The sequence below is a fragment of the Alosa alosa genome, chromosome 23 (genome assembly GCF_017589495.1).
Source record: "Alosa alosa isolate M-15738 ecotype Scorff River chromosome 23, AALO_Geno_1.1, whole genome shotgun sequence".
NCBI lineage: Eukaryota > Metazoa > Chordata > Actinopteri > Clupeiformes > Clupeidae > Alosa > Alosa alosa.
The window spans coordinates 11,435,418-11,453,482 of NC_063211.1; the positions used below are offsets into that span (position 1 = coordinate 11,435,418).

The window sequence follows — 18,065 nt, forward strand, 5'->3', positions numbered from 1 at the left end:
GTAACCAAAAACGAACTGCATTACCCACAATTCTGTGCCACGGATAGTTTCAAAACCGGAAGTGGGGTGAATGCGGTGCTTGGAACGTAAATGAGAGTCTGAGCGAGCAGAAAAGGTTGTGCACCTATTCATAACAAGTAAATCGATATAACGACCGGTTCATTTCAGTTTTTTTCCGATACGGGGCTTCACGTATACGTTAGACCGGCACATCCGGGAACTTGACTCGTGACAAACGTTCCCGCCCCTTTCGGGGGGAAAACAAACAACCCCTCTCATTAACTCCAACGCAAATTAGGGTCAATAAACGTAATTGCACAGAAATCGCGAGGAGTAAATAATAACAAAAATACCACAAATCAATATGACCACTCAATACATAACCACTTTGCCGGTCGTTGACTGTGAAAGATACCTACAAAAGCTTAATTCAATTAATATAAAAACATGTCCCTTCAGTCTCCCCGAAAGCACCTAAGTGGTGCAACAACCCCACTCAGTGACCAGAAGTGTCATACGGTCTTCTCTTCTTATGGCTTGTAGCCATAATTTTCTTCTGTCAGGATTTTTTTTGAGGACATTGTAGGCAAAAGAAACTCAGGGAGGAGTTCTTAGCTGTGTGGTTGGTACATGTCTACCGGTTCACTCTGGCTTGTTCTGTTTTCCCCTCAAAAGGGGCATGGCGCAAACAACCTGCTCTGTGTGACGCGGGTCCGGTTGTAAGTATCGATGTAGCCGTATCTTACACGTTAAAAACGGATACCGATACGTATCGGTTAATCTTTACACCCCTAGTTTGCACCAACATAAATGCAACTGCCACTCTGAATGCATCCATGATCACCATAGCCAAATAAAAATGTAAACATTGGTCACACTTTTGGAGCAGGTGCAAGTTTTGGTGCATGCGGTGACGTTGGCTGCCTAAAACTCAGTTTTACAAAATCTCCACTCTGGCCAGAGTTTTTAGAAAGAATCGTTTTCAGAGGCGAATTCTCTGTTTGCATGTAAACAAAGGGCACAAACAGGGAAATGTCTCCATTTTTCAAAATAACCATGTACGTGTAAACATATCCTCACCCTCTCTGCACCATATCTGAGCCATACAGTATTTGTAATGTCAGATAGACACAGAAGAGATTTCCTAGTGCTATAAATAGAAGAGATGTTCATTTCCGCCAATTTCTCATGGCGGCCATTCAGCAACCAAGCCTATTTACCATCAAAAACAAAATCACCAACAAAGCGACATTTGAGGGCAAAAAAAAACATCACCAACAGAACAGCCTTTGAGAGCATTTCAATGGGGTTATCTGCAACATATACATGCCATATCCGAGCCAATCCTGAACCAGATCCGCACCCATATCTGTGCAATACCTGCACTATATCTGCGCCACACTTGCATATCTGTATCGTTTCCAGCTTGTTTTCCAGTTCTCCCCCTGTCCCCTTGTTTGCTTTGCAGAGACAGACCGATCACTATACTGAGCCACACAGACTCTGAGGGTCAAAGGTGGCCGTCGGGGGTTAACACGTGCAGCTAAGCAAACACTGGCGTCGACTCAGCAGAGCAAACTCAGGTGGGGCCACAGAGCCGTTACGCTAATGTGTTTGTTTACGTCTGTGCCAGAAAAGAGCTCACACACACAATACACTCTCTTATGTACATAGACACAGGCCGTTACAGTTACACACAGATACATGCCTTTTTCCCACATGTACGCACACATGTGAGTCCATTACTAGGCAGTCTCTCCTCGCTGGCCATCTCTCTCTCTCTCTCTCTCTGCTCTGTCTCTCTCCCTCTCTCTCTGCTCTCCCTCTCTCTGTCTCTCTCTTCTCCCTCTTTCTCTGTCTCTCTCTCTCTCTCCCTCTCTCTCCCTCTCTCTCCTCTGTCTCTCTCTTCTCTCTCTCTGTGTGTCTCTCTCTCTCTCTCTCTCTCCCTCTCTCTCTCTCCCTCCCTCTCTCTCCTCTCCCTCTCTCTCTCTCCCTCTCTCTGTCTCTCTCCTCTCCCTCTCTCTCTCTCAGATGGATAGAACATTGAGGCAAACAAGAGAGCAGAACGGGTGCGGTGCCTTGTGAATGTTCCTGCCAGCCATGCAGAAAACCATCACATGGTCATGTAAAGGTTTGCATGGGGGGGCTGTTGCCCTTCATACATAGCACATGCATTTGTGTGTTTGTATGTGTGTGTGTGTGTGTGTGTGTGTGTGTGTGAGAGAGAGAGAGAGAGAGAGAGAGAGAGAGAGAGAGAGAGATTATGGCATATGTGTTTGCATGGGTATATGTGTGCATCTGTGTGAAATGTGTATCGATATGTGAGAGAGACTTGTGTGTGTGTGTGTGTGTGTGTATTTGTGGATGCTTGTGAGAAAGTGAGAGTGTGTGTGTGTGTGTGTATTTGTGGATGCTTGTGAGAAAGTGAGAGTGTATGTGTGTGTGTGTGTGTGTGTGTGTGAGTGGTTGCGGTGCTGATCCAACTGATAAGTCATAAATTACTGCTTTTATGGCTCGCTGTCCAGATTACGAGAAAATAAACACTAAGGACGCAGCGTTGAGGCAGACACACAAGTCCACATACATTCTCACACACACACACACACACACACACACAGCAGGTTTTAAGAGCCTTGGCACAACAACACAAGCAGATTTGCAACCAAGGGATGCTTGAATCCGCCTCAATATCGAATGGCAGCCGCAACGGCAGCAGCAGCAACAGCAGCAACCTCAAAAACACTGACCTTAAGCGCTCTTATATTTCAAGGCCAGTAAAACTGATTTACCATCGGCCGGTGTTCCAGTGTCAACAGCGACATATTTAACCTTGCAATAACCAGGTGTGCCACCACCACCAGGCCTTCGCTAGCAAAAGTTAGCTAAAAATACAGGCTAATATTTATAGGCACATCATACTTTGGAAGGAGAGGTTGTGTGTGTGTATGTGTTTGTGTGTGTGTGTGTGTGTGTGTGTGTGGGGGTAGGGTTTGTTGGGATGGGATGTGGGGAAGGACAGCTGCGTATTGTTTGTCCAGCAAGGGTAGGTAAACATGGATTTGATATGAACACAATGACCGCCGGGTTAGCGTTAGCGTGGACGGAGTGCTGCAGTGGGCAGGGTGGGCCAGGGAGGTAAGGTGAGCGGGTGCACAGCAAGCAGGTGGGGAAAGTTCCGTGCGCGGCCAGGTCATCCAGGGAATGTTGACTTTGTTGCCATGGCACAGGTGGGCCAGTGTCAGAGCGCCAGGGGCCAGGTCCAAACCGCTCCCTCCGTACTACTGACCGCACGTCACCGACTATCAGGGTCAGAACACAAAAGGGTCACCCACTTGTTGGGACAGCAGGACCCATCAAGTCAGAAGTTTTAAAACAGCATTCACCTTGAATTTTTCCTGTAGATATATTTGTTCTTGTTTGAGCCTTTTTTGCATCGTATGTAACGTTGTATATTTCTTTTGCACGTTTATTATTACAGTTTTTCTCAGTCGCTTTGGTGCTATTCTCACATCACTATTAACATTTGCACAGCAGTTAGTGCATTTCTCAAAACAATTAGTGCAAACTGTAAAACCTAGTGGATGGCCTGCAAAAGCACGTCACTTGCTCAAAATGGATAGTCCATTCCTCAAAAGCAGGTATTCATGTCAATGAAACTGTCAGTGTCATCAAAATGAGAAGTCTTGACACCATCGTTTATGAACAAGATAGTCAAATGGCTTTGTCATGTTTTCATTATGACAGTTCTCTCAGTGTTTTCAAATGCAAAAAAAAAGGTCAGAACTCGGTGACACTACCTGAACATGCTCAAGACAGCACTATACAGTACTTGTACAGCCATTTGAAAACTACAGTAAAGTTACACATTGCTGTAGTTAGGGGAGTAAGTGAGTACAAGACACTGAATACGTACATTTTTACTGTATGCTCTTTGCAATTCCACAGCATTGTGACAGAATTTGATAACTAGTTCAACAATTTTGTATGTAATGACTCAAGCAATGAAATGAAGACTATTAGTTTTATTGGGAACGACTATTCAGCATTCATAGGTATAGTTCATTTTGACTGACATGACATAAGCAAATGATAATGTTAAAAAACAGCAGAGAATTGTATGAAAGCAACTGATACATGTCCAAAAGCATTTGCAATTTGTTCAGACGAAGGAGAAATTGCTACTATGATGTGCACAAATGACTAAATGTTGTGGAGGTTGAACTAATAGTTATGAGAATTTTCATTCTGATCTGAAAAAAGCACCAAAGCGACTGAGAAAAACTGTATTTATAGTAATATATTATTATCTATTGCAAGTATTTCATCCATCAGGAGTCATAGATAATAACTGAGCATTTCAGTTTACTACCAGATGCACCTGAATAACTTTCCAATAAATAAAAATTAGGTCATGAAGTACAGTCTTGTCTACAGAAGAACACAGGTGTGCTCTAGCCACTGGCATCAAAACCTGGCTGTGCGGAATAAACAATAAATTATAAGACCTTTGCTTGTGCGTACTTCTACCATAAATAATGGCTTGACGAATCACCTGGCAGATATCCTAAAACAAATTTGGGTCACCAATTACAGGTTGTGGTTGTCGTCACAGTGCTGTGACAGTCTGGAGAACGCCCTGATCGAGGTGCTTTGGGTCACCACTCCTGGACCCGATCTGGACCAGGTCCAACGTGAGTCCGATCACCAGATCGTTTCCAGATGCTACCCCTGCTGCTACCTGGTCTGGTAAGACGCTAGGCAATTTAATAGAGTGAGCGTCATGACTGACTGACATACGATGACAGTCTCAGAATGTTTACAAGGACTAGGAGCTCCAGAGCTGTTAATCTCCGGCAGCGGTTGCCAGGTTCACGGGAGGGGGGGGGCTGCTACAGAACTCGCTCGAAGCACCGTTACAGTTTCTGCCAGAGATGCTCCCACTGTTGTTTATAATTCGCCTCTATTTGTTGATTCTCTCGGCAAATGATTGGCACAAAGTGTGCTGATTGCTTTGTTGACAGAAGCTGTTGGCTTTGTGAAATCTAGTCAGACGCGCCAATGTCAATATCCATGTACCACTAAGGGATAAGTCATGCAGTTCATGCTCATATGTCCATATTTGAGTATCTGTGTGTGTATGACTGTTTACCCCTCTTACACTGTCAACACTAAACTCACAACAATTAACAAATCAAATGCAACAAACTGCGACTGCAAAAAAAGCAACACTCCATCAAGCTTAATTGATTCCTCTTCAAAGCCATGTTGGAATCAATAAAAGGCAGGCGGGACACAAATCCATTAGGCCAGTAACATGCATGGTCCAGGGGAGGTAGGTGTGTGTGTGTGTGTGTGTGTGTGTGTGTGTGTGTGTGTGTGTGTGTGTGTGTGTGTGTGTTGAGAGGGGAGTCAATAAACTAGGAGGGACAGTTTTACAGTCATGTGGCCGTGAAGAAGACACTTGCAGAATTCCTTATGCTATGCATTCAGGGAAGGAAGAAAATATGACACAGACGTAAACAGGGGTCAGTCGGTCGGACGTAAACAGGGGTCAGTCGGTTAAAAGAATGGGAAGGGAGGGAAAAGTAGGTTACCGCCCGCTGTCATTTCTCGCATGTGAGCACCCGGTGGCTGGTTTGCTTACTTGCACATGCTCGTCCGAGCCACGCATTTAGACACCCCCTAGCCCCGTGTTTCGATACACTATCCTCTGATGAGCCAGCAGCCGCTGCTGCTAATCTTTTTCCTAACCACCCCCCACCCGAGGGGCCTTGACCTTCCCCAACACCACCCGCCCCGCCCCGCCCCACTCACCCCACTCCTGTCAGCCCCTCACCATACTAACCCAGTTTCTCACCACTGAGCTAATGATTCCAGCATATACGGGCACATAATGTCCTCAGGCCCTGGTTTAGGTGTGTATGTGTGTGTGTGTGTGTGTGCACAGTTGTAATTACAGGGGATTTTGGGGGGGTCTGACCCCCCTGATTAGGACCTGGACCCCCCAAAAGAGATAAAACAACAGTCTGGGGGGTGTGCATTTCTGCACCACCGAAACTGTGTTAAAATGGTGTGTTTGTTTAGCAGCCAGAATGTCAAGATTTCAGTGTAACTGCCTACTGTAGGCTATTCATCCTCTGTTGATGTACGTGCATAGCTGACTGTGTGTTGATGTAGCTTACCTTAGTTACTAGAATCATGGGTGTTGGCTACATATATATTTGAGTTGAAAAGAAGAAATTGCCTTTTAATATGCACAGTCTGTGTGTGTGTATGTGTGTGGGGGGGTGACATCCTCTGCACCCGTATAAATGGAGGCCCATTATGACTCAGTCAATCAAAGAATACAGAATTTCATTGAAGGATGTATAAATGAGACGTATTGTAACATACTGATACTGTATTACTGGACTTGGAGAAAATACAGATTAAACATTGATTGGTGTTAAAGGTGTGTAGAGAGAGTGTATCCAGTGTGAGGAAATGAAAAAGGTAAAAGGCACTCACTGAATTGTTGCCTCCCCAAAAATATTTCATGTTCAATGTTCAGACCATTCCGGTGTTCATCTGTTTTCAGGGCATAAACATTGCAAACATAGCATTTTACTTGTATCATAGCATCTTTTCTAGTTTAATGTCCCCCTTATCCATCACCTGGTCCCAAGTGTTAACCTCTCCCATTCACACAGGGATTATCTCAGGGTACTGGGCAAGCGAGAGAGAGGCTGTAGATCTTCCTTCATAAAAAGCCCAATCCCCCAGCCAACGCATGTCTGGCAGTCTGGCGTGATCGTCTGATGACTTACAGCCTCTCAGAGACAGTCAACAGGACTAACGTCTGTGTGTGTGTGTGTGTGTGTGTGTGTGTGTGTGTGTGTGTGTGTGTGTGTGTGTGTGTCTACACGCGCACACTAAATGTCTGCTCATAGAACAGAGGTGAGGAGCACTGATAAATCACATTCAGACCTTTTCCTTGTGCTTGTGTGAGTGTGTGATGACAGTAACCCCATGAAGATGTGTGTTTGGGCTTGTGTGTGGGTGTGTGTGTGTGTGTGTGTATGCATGGGCACGTACGTAGGTTGTATCTGTACGAGTGTCAGTGTTTTAACAAGGACACTGGAGGTTGTTTGGGACATTAGCCCAACTGTCAGGTTCTTTGCTGTGTGTTTCTATGTATGCTCTCACACACACACACACACACACACACACACACACACACACACAAACAAATACACACACACACAGGACTGGTGATCCATCACATGGGGCATGTGTGGAATATTGATGTTATCTCCCGGCCACACAATGGCTGTTGTTTTTCTGCTTCCCATCCTGATGAACAATGGTGATCAGAACATGGAGCACACTGTGGAAATGCCTGCCATTCTGCAGACTGGCACGGCTCATTTCAGTCTCAATGTAACTACACTGGCACGATACCTCTCCCGTCTCACAGTTTCAAAGACTTGAGCATGTTACTTAGTGACCATGTGTATGTATGTGTGTGTGAAAAGAGAGAGAGAGAGAGAGAGAGAGAGAGAGAGAGAGAGAGAGAGAGAGAGAGAGAGAGAGAGAGTGTATAATGATTAACACAAAGGGCATGTGCATATTATGCATATATGTTGCTGAGAATGCAGGAGGAGAGATCATTTCTTGGATTATATGCATGCAAGTCTGTGTATGCAGTGGGTGTCCGTGTGTGTGCATATGTGTGTGTGTGTGTGTGTGTGCTTTAAGTGTTGTCTGTGTGTGTGGTGTGTGTGAGAGTAAGAGTCAGTGAGTGTTAGAGAGAGAGGTAGAGTAAGTCAGTGAGTTGTGTGAGTGTGTTGTGTATGTTAGAGAGAGTTAGAGAGTACATGTTTGTGTGTCGTGAGAGTGAGTGAAATCAACACCTTGTCTCCCTCTCAACTAATCTTGCACTAATCGCTTGGAAATCGAGATGGAAACGCTACCCACCTCTCCTCTCCGAAAGGACAGAGCTATTGGCGGGCTACCAGTAAATACATGCCTGCACGCAGACAATTAGACAACGTACACAAAAGCAGATTTCTCTATTGATGTTGTCAAGAGAGATTGAGAGAGAAAGAGAGAGAGTGTGTGTGTTAGAAAGGGACCACAATACCACTCTAATCTTGAAATCTGGCACAATCACACAAGCACTAGAGCTAAACAGTTCACACAAATCTACACACACACACACTCACACAAACACAACACACACACACACACACACACACACACACACACACACACACACACACACACACACACACACACACTATTTAGGTCTTATTGAAGATGTTACTTATGAAGGTCTGAAAGGCCAATGGTCAGGGACACCATACTCACAAATTTAGAATTATGCTGTGTCAGGAGGTCCTCAACGTTCAGATACACACACACACACACACAACACACACACACGCAGACACACAATCACACACACACACACACACACACACACCCTCCCCCTTCTCCAGACCAAACTAAAGCCACTCTTTCCTCCAGAAGGCCAGGCTTCTATAAATAGAGGCGGTTCCACTCGACTGACTTAGCAGTTCCTGCGAATCGCACCGTCCCCCTAATCTCGCTTTCGCACAGTCCTAATATGGCACACCAGATTGGCCAATCCCGAGGCTCCTCCACCCTTGTGCAGTGTTAATTATCCTGTCAGCACACCAAAGCTCAACGGCTGGATTGATAGCACTGGCATTCACTGGGTCCACAGGAATATTTTTAAATTAATAACTGTCCTTTGAGGTATTAACTCTTGAAATTGATACAGCTAAGATCATTTACATTAAAACTAAAACTGGCACTCATTTACAATAAGCGAAAAGAGCTTGTAAATCACATCCAATTAGTTTTATTATATTATGTCATATTATTATGACCGCCCAAGAGCTTAAGCGGGCGGTCATATAGGTTTAGTCAGATTTTTTTTTTTTTTTTTTTCTTTTCGCGATGCCCAAATTTCCGTCAATGATTCCCCGGGACACTGAAAGACCGGGGTACTAAACTTGGTGGACATGTAACCCACATGGATAGCATGGAACCATCGTTTTTTCGTTTTGATCTGTAGCTCCCCCGCTGAATTGGACCCCCGAAAGGAGGGTAGGGCAGACACAGTTTTCTGTGAATCTTTTATGGTATGTTGGTCTCAAGGGCCCACATCAACCTGGCTCATAATCACTCATTTGTGATTTGCCCCCGGTAAAAAATGAAAATCAGTAGGATTAAAAGAAAGCCAAAATAAATATTCATCATCATCATCATGGCTGCATTTTCAGTATTGGCGAAGTAGTCGTTTGTCCACTAGATGGCGCATCGTTGCAGTGAGGCGTAATTTTGTTTTGAATTTAAAAGTGGGTTGGAAAAAAAAAACAATGGACGCTTCATACAAGGACTGTAATTTACCGCAGCTTAACATCTAATAAGGATAGGACGATGTTCACATGAAGTGTAATTCCCATTTCTTCTTGAAGCGAAATAAATCTGAGGATGTTTATCGGACATGCTTGGTTTTACTGCAGGTACGTTAATCTTGTAATATCAATAAGGACCTAGGTAATGTTACCGTTAGCGTTGGTTGAGTGATGGAGGCATTTGATTTATTGCATTTGTAGAAAACTATAAATGCGGTTATACCAAGCAAATGTATAGCAGCACTGTTTGTATCTTTCGACTGTCATTTATTGCGTGCTACAAAAATCATTCTGTGCAATGGAAGATTTACCAACGTTACACGGTCTGATACAGTTTTGCCTATACATGCGTGAGACTGAGGCGAGCCTGTTTATTTTGTTTTAAGTGCGTGCAGGGTGTGAGAGGGGAATCGATGTGCTTTGATTGCAGCTTGGTAGTTGTAGTCTGTGAAATTAAAAAGCACGTGTGTGTGAAGTATCCAAACAATGACACCTTCATTTCATTATGGCTGCTTTAGCAAAACACCTTAAGTTACTGTGTAGTGGGTCCCATTTAGAAGTGGCTACTTCATTGGCTTTCCTTGACTCATGGAGCTGCGTGAATGTTATTACAACTTTTCGCCACGATATGACAGTTTAAGTCCGCTTGATACTGTAAGGTAAGCCATTGGTTTTCAAAGGAGATTTTATTTTGTGTCGCCAGCATAGCCTATTGACAATTTATGTTGTAAATAGGCCTACCTTATAATCCTACCTGTAGTTTAGGGAAGCTAACAGCTTTCTATTAGGATCTAGTTTGCTAGTTACCGTTTTGTCATAACTCCCTGATGCATTTTTGCATTTAGAATAGCCAGAGCGTGTATATCTCAATCGGAAAATTAAACAATATCGGGTGCCTATGGACTAGGCTGGGTGAACCCAGCCTGATCTGCCCGCTATTTATTTTTGATTTCTTAAAAGATTGAGCTTGGTCTGATGAAAGCCAGACTAGCCATGGACCTCAGTTAAACAATGCAAGGGAACATGAATCAGCCTATATTTGCACTAACAATACCGGACAAAAGCTCTTCAACTTTGGCCCGTTAAAATGTGTATGAACAGTCTAGCGACGCATTTCATCAAGGCCCATTTGGACATGTCAGTTATTTGCACCACTGGTTAGATGTAAAACAGCATTTCGTTTCAGACTAGGCTACTGTTACTTAATTTGTGCATTAACAATAACGTTTCAGACTACTGTTACTTAATTTGTGCATTGACAATAAAGTATTACATGAACTAAAGATTACTAAAATCTTATGTAGAAGAAGAAACATTCACAAAAAAATCCATCCATCCAAAAATGACCTTTGTTTTGATAGCTGTTGAAAATGGCATGGAACTGACAGAGATGTTTTTGTTTAAAAAAATACAAAAAAATAAATAAATAAATAAATAAATAAATAACATTATGCTGATACCTTTTGCTTTTCCCAAATACAATGTAGCCTACAGGTGTAAGTGACCTTTCATCAATCCAGTTGCAATGGATGAACTGTGATGAACTGCCCTACTTGTGATTGTTTAGAGATTTTAAAGGTTTTATAACAATTCTACATCTTCTTTGGCTATTCTACAATCTATTCACCTTTTCAGCACCAGTAGGGTACTTTCTGTGCAGCCGCACACACACACTCAGGCATGCCAAACAAGCATACACAAAAGTTTCAAGAGTGGGGGATGGAGTAAAATATGGAGACAAATTGAAGTGTGATTTATTTTCGCGGAACGGATGTACAGGACTGAGCGGCGGTCATATTTTGTACCGCTATGCGGTACATCTAGTATTATATTATATTAAGGCCTATATTACATTATATTTTTAAAAAAACATTTTAGAACTCCATGTCGCCATTAGCTTCATCATAATGGGGTTGAAATCCAAACAGAGCAAAGTGGTGACATTCTGTGGAACTGAGAGCAGCAGAATGGGAACTCTGGTCCTTAGCAACACTTTGTTGTGCCAAACATGAGAGAGGAAGTAAGTGAACCCATGGGAGTGCCAATGATGCCTTTGGTTCAATATTTGATTGTAAATGATGAGTTGTGCACTGACTGGCATCCAGAACAGTTAGCGTCATCAAGGTTCCATGCAAAATGGTAAATGGTAGTTTCATACACAGTGAATGTGATGTAAAGCAAATGTTTATCCTTTTAAAAGCTACAATGCAGGTCCACTTGCGGCTCCTCCAGTACTGGCCTCAGGTCCTACCACGTGTGCAGACTCTCAGCATCTGCATATCTCCTGCAAATGGATGTTATTCACACAAGCCAGATCGTCGTCAGAGCAGTGCGATTCGTGTGTGTGAGCCGACTGTCCAACAGGCACGTACGATACAACGCAAAACACTCATTGGGAATGACTGTGCGTAATTCTGCACGGCGGCACGCGGTAACACTAACCCATCTGAAAGCCACCCAACTGGTAAATCCAGAGCCAGACAATTTGTGTCGTAAAACTTTAGATGTAGTCGAGGGGCACTCACATTGTATGCCATGTGCACTTTCTCATGCAGTCATTTTACAAAACGTAGATGGTATGGTGTCATGCACTTACGTTTGGAATAAATGAATTTCTTGCCCACTCGGCCTGGCTTGAACTTCACATTTTTGGAGCTTTGGTATGGTTGTTTTGGTTCCTAGTAACTGATTACCACATTTATACCTACAGTGATGTGCCCTGCACCATGATTGATTAGTCATTGATTGATTAGTCATTGATTAGTCACTGATTATTGTTTGTTGCCTTTGTTAAAGGTGCTCTAAGCGATGCCACACATTTTTTAGGCTAAAACATTTTGTGTCACTTACTGCAAACATCACCTAACCAACCGCTAGCTGTCTGTGTCCTGAATACACTGTAAAAAAACGCGATCTCTGTGGACAGCCCAGGCTCCAAAAACGGCAACAAAAACAACCTGGGCAAACCTAGCCCATAAAAACATAAAACATGTTCTGTTCCAGCAAATCACAGAAGAGATGTGCGTTCAGCAGAGTTTCAATTGCACGGGAGCAGCACGGGAGGGAGGGGTAGGAAGTAGCGAGCTAGCTCTCTGTTTTGTTTGAAAGTCAACAGAAGTGACGTTACCCAGGTTTCTGGCGAATAGTTGCTGCAAATTTGCAGCAAGGTCATATTTTCACATGCAAATTATGTTTCTGACAAACAGTTGTGGTTAGCTTTTTGCACTGTTGCAGCAAATTTGCAGCAACGTAATATGTAAATTAGGTTTGTCACCAGAAGTTCACTGGAAGTGTGGTGGCAAATCACTGGGAACACATTTTCCACTAGTGGCAAACTTCTCATTGTTGCTAGAACTTTGCTGGAAGTTTGCCTCTAGTGGCCAACATTGGCAAACTTCTGGCACTATTTTCTAGTGAACTCATTTGTTTCCCACAAATCACCCACAAGTTTGCTGCAAATCTGCCGCAAACATTTCATTTTTGTAAGGGTAATTGATGGTCTTTTAGGCCCCCACCGTTGACTTCAAGGCAGCGCTGCCACCATCGACTTCAAGGCACCTAACCCTAACCTTAACCCTAGTGGCTTCCAGGCAGCGCTGCCTTGAAGTTGATAGTGGGGGCCAGAAAGACCATATCGGGGAATTATCACATACGTGACGATTGTAATAATGTATACTTTTTCACATCTTCAAGCATGATTATTTACATGAAAATGTAATTAAAAACACTCAAGCTCACTTAATTGCCCTTAAAAGTAGAGTGTACTCAGTTGATTAGTTCTACATGACATTGCAATATAAGTGACATTCCAGCTACTCAAGGGTTAGAGGTTTGACTTGTATCAGTATGCTCTCATTTGTTGAATATGTCAAACTACAACCTTTAATTGATTAAGATCTCAGGTACACTGCACCTAGGAATACCTGGTATAATGTGAGAACTTAATGGTCAACCTTTAGGATTCTGCAAAGAAGCTGACCGTAAACTGGTGTTCTGTTGAACTGATACAACACTATTTTGGCACAGGTCAGACCATCCTGTTCAGTCATGATGCACCTTGAACACCTGGTCATATGCCTGGCCAGCCCCCAACCATGTGCCAAGGGAAGGACGGGGCGCCTGTGCCAGCGGCCATGAGCTGTGGGTTTATGGGTATTTACGGCGAAGCGCCCGGGGCCAACACAGCTGCGTCGCTCAGTCTCACAGTCGTTCCACTTCGGCTTACATAATATCTGAGGTGTCAAAAACAAAAACACAATTTCACACTTCAGTTCCCACAGACAAACTCACTTCACAGACAATGTCCCGAAGAGGTTGGTCTAGTTCTGTCACTGAACCTCTATTTTAAGGTACAATGGAACAACAATTTAATTTTTACATACTTTCTGTATGAGTCGGAATGGTAAGCTACCTCCATCAATGCACATTTATAAATTTAGTAGATACTTTCATACAAATAGGATTACGATTAGGGCCTGCGTACAGTGCAGGGCCCCTTGAGAATCAAACCTATGACTCTCGGTGCTGTTGGCTCTCCCAGCAGATCTACAGAGACTTTACAGATGGTTTGTTGAAAGTTTCAGCAAATAGTTTGTTTATAATCTGAGCATCTGTCTGTAATCTACGGGAGTATATTTAAGTAAAGTGTGATTGTACAGGAGTAATTCCACATCTGGTGAAACTGATGTGGGTACATCATTACTGCCCATGCAAATCGCTCCACCACAGACTGGCCCACTCTGAAGATCCACGTTAGCTGTGGGCAGCAGTTGTATGAGATGGAGCAGTATTTGCGTTGGAGGAGGGGACGGACGGCATCATGTTTTAGGGCTCTCCCTTCATGTGGTTCGTGTCCCCCAGACTCCCTGGAAAGCTGTGAAAGTCTGAAATAGGAGAAGGGGAGGGGTGCTGCTTTGGCCTGGCTTCATAGAGGCACAGAGTGTACCCTCACCTGTGGACATAAGGGGGGGCATGCGTTGAGTGAGGCATTTATGAACATGGTAGGCACACAGAAGCCACACATTAACGTGGAGCTGTCACATGGCCACTGATGAGCTTGGTCACCAGGCAGAAAACGGGTCAGATGGTTTCAGGTTTTGAGGCCCTTTCCACTAAGTGTACTGGTGAGTGCAAACCTCGAGTTGAGTTTTTCCATCAGCATGGTTTACTCAGTCAACAACAACTACTCAGTCTACAGGGGGCGGAGACAACCAAAAATGACCTTCTGGAAAATCTAGTTCCATATGGTAACTGACATTGCTGATTGATGCTGGTGAGAGTGAGCAGTGAGCACGGTCACACAACAGGGATGTCTTGTTTTAAAATTATAGAGAACACTGAGGAAAGCTTCTTAACTATTAATTCAATGCCAAACCATTCTGGGGTGTGTGTGTGTGTGTGTGTGTGTATGTGCGTGTGCACTAAGACCTACAAGTCCGCCAACTTGTATCTCTCTTTCTCAAGCTTCAGCATGCCCACAGACACATGTACACACCTTAGAGCCCATGCTGAGATGTTGATGATATGGCCTTGGCACAGACAGTCCGTCCATTGATTATAAATAGCCCCCCGCTGTCCCATAGACTCTATCCCTTCCCCAACGGATAACAAGGCTATCCATTTCTCTCTCTCTCTCTCTCTCTCTCTCTCTATCACTCCAGCATATTCTCCCACATTTGTCACTTGCCTCTTCTCCTGGCCAGGCAGCTCGTCTGATCGATGGAGGTTTCAGCCTTTCAGTTTCTCGTCTAAGTTTCGGTTCTACCGTTTAAGGCCACAAACACGGCTGAGGTCACGTTCCAGGGCTTCCGCTTTGAGTCTGATCCATTTGCACCCAGTCCAAACACATGGTATACAGTACATATATACAGCTCTGAAAAAAATAAGAGGCCACAGCACTTTTTTCTGATGTCATCCTATGGTTGCTGAGTGGCATTCAAATGAGTTGACGGTCAATTCAAAATGAAGAGACCACTGCAAATTTGAATATGACCATCAACTCATTCGAATGTCACTCAGCAACGGTAGGATGACATCAGAAAAATGTGCAGTGGTCTCTTATTTTATTCCACAGCTGTACACAACAAGAAGAGTTACTGTATAACCTGTGGTTTGTAATTGTAAAAGTGTGGTTTCCATACACTGATCAATCCTAGTGACCAATGCTGCCTGTGATCACATGCTATATACCCCAAGTGACAGATGACTGGTCTTTACTGCCCTTGAGGGCAATGAAGCACATGGCAATTCATCATTGCTCCAACTACCCCACCACAACCACAACCACCCCAGACCTAAACAGGATCCCATCTACAAGAGCAAGCAGTCAGCTCATGTTCATACAAACCACAAGTCAACAGCCAAATGAAACTGGACCAAAACAGCCTTGGGCTTTCACTGTCCACCATTTATAAACAATGGCCCACAATAAATAGCCAAATCAACAAAGAAATGAACAGTTTGAGTGTTATTTAAAGAGTTTGAGTGTTTTTTAAAGAGTTTAAAGCAATGAGTAATAAATCATGTGAGGTATCACAGCAATTGTTTCAAGGCTAGTCATATTTGGGAAAAACAAATAAAACATTTAAATATGTAGTTAAATATTCCAATTTAAAAAGCTGTTCCCGTAATGATTCCTTTTAACAGAAAATGGCTTGGTTCAGCACTTATAAGCTTCTTATATGCTTCAAGTAAAAATAGAGAGAAATTCTTGAATTTCCCCTTGGGGATCAATAAAGTATCTATCTATCTATCTATCTATCTAGAGACCGACTGGAGCATCTTCCGTCTGGCACCCAAGCAGTGGAAAACTGAGCAATGGCATATTAGCTTTATAGACTCACGTGACTAAAATGCTGTGACAACTGGAAAATACAGAGAGAAAGAAAGGGAGGGGGAGAGAAAGGGAGGGGGAGAGAGAGAAAGATAGCATGGCGCGCATAAGAGAAAGAACAATGACTCACGCGTGTAAGTGGAGATTAACCCAAATGGGCCGGGAGGGACAGGCGCATCCCTATAACGACAGCAATTCAATGTCCCAATCACCCAAGCACTCTCTCAGGACTCTGTCAGCACTCTCTCACAAGGAACAGGCCATCAGCTGCATGGGCTCATCGCCTCGTCGTTCCCTCCACCATCATCAGCGCAGCTCCGTCTTCATGGATTACAGTTGCAGGTCGGGGGTCACCCTTGATTACAGTGGCAGGTCGGGGGGCAGCCGTGGCCTACTGGTTAGCGCTTCGGACTTGTAACCGGAGGGTTGTCGGTTCGAACCCTGACCAGTAGGCACGGCTGAAGTGCCCTTGAGCAAGGCACCTAACCCCTCACTCCTCCCTGAGCGCCGCTGTAGCAGGCAGCTCATTGCGTCTGGATTAGTGTGAGTTTCTCTAATTCACGGATTGGGATAAATGCAGAGACTAAATTTCCTTCACAGGATCAAAAAATTATATATACTTATACTTACCTACCTCCATACCTGATTTATTACATCAGCTCATTAATAATGCAGTGTGTCAATAGGACAATGTGTCACTGGTGTCACAGTTGATGGGTGATATCAACATGGCTATAGGGGCAACAGATTATGCTGCCTTAGACAATCAGGGAATAAATGGGACTGTGAAGATGAAATCAGCCTAGTTGTGAAAGAGCTCAAGTTACAATTCAACAAATCTAGTAGTGTTTTACCTCGGTAGTTTGTTATAGTTAGTTATAGTTTTGTAATACATTGAGCGTCAGCGTCAGTTCTGGCAGGCCAAGTAGTCAAGGCGCTGCTAACCGCTATGGGCGTCAGCTGATCAGCTGTCAACTCCTTCGCTCCCCTTCTAAATGGCTACATCCAAACAGGGCTTTATTTAAAGCTGCTTTAGTTATTCCTAACTGCTTGCTGCTCTGATTTATGCAACCCACCTCCTCCCCTGCTCCACCCTGTCGTGTATAACATGGCATAGGCTTTATGTCATAGTTGCCTGCTCTGTTCATATGGGGGAATAGTTTAGCTCGCTCAGTGTTAAACTGTGTGAGTCCCCCCTAATGCTGCTGCTGTCCCCAGACTCACTGCTCTTTCATGGTGCTCATGAAAGGTCTGGGGACCCCTCTGAACAGAGCCATACCGCCAAATTTAATTTGTAATATATTCAATAAAATTTCCTAAAGAATGTATTGCCTGTGTTGTTCTTGACTTAATGGACCTGACAGAAATATAGTTATAGTTTTGTAATACATATAGTTTTTTTTGTAGCGGTATGTTTATTTAACACAAATGTGTGTTGACAGAGAAAACAGGATCAGAAGCAGGACATCATCATCAGCCATGCGTGTGCGGCCGGAGCACCATCCTCCATCTTTCTGACAGAGCCACGGTCGGGGATCCTGCTCCTCCTCCGCTCCATTTGTAAGTATGTAATTAGCCCTGGCTCTTGGAGATCCAGTGTGTGATTCCATCACGGAACCCTCTGAAGTGTGACTCCATCGGGAACCCAGAGGAGCTGTCTGACTGGCACGCAGATTGGGTGAATGAAACACCATGGGCGTGCAGTTTGGGCGAATGAGACACCATGGGCACGCAGATTGGGTGAATGAGACGCCATGGGCACGCAGATTGGGTGAATGAGACGCCATGGGCACGCAGATTGGGTGAAT

General features: G+C 44.0%; 2 long non-coding RNA genes across 2 annotated transcripts in view; one reads left to right on the forward strand and one right to left on the reverse strand.

Annotated features, from left to right (window-relative positions):
- The window catches only part of LOC125288548, a 28,074-nt gene extending 19,648 nt beyond the window's left edge, over positions 1–8,426 (reverse strand). The window contains exons 1-2 of the long non-coding RNA XR_007192500.1: positions 8,350–8,426; positions 6,508–6,567 (exon numbers count right to left, since the gene is read on the reverse strand). This is a non-coding gene — a long non-coding RNA (uncharacterized LOC125288548). The remainder of the gene's footprint in view (positions 1–6,507; positions 6,568–8,349) is intronic.
- On the forward strand, positions 1,269–18,065 carry LOC125288546. The gene is made up of 3 exons (XR_007192499.1): positions 1,269–1,583; positions 4,594–4,746; positions 17,700–18,065. It is a non-coding gene; the product is annotated as an uncharacterized LOC125288546 (long non-coding RNA).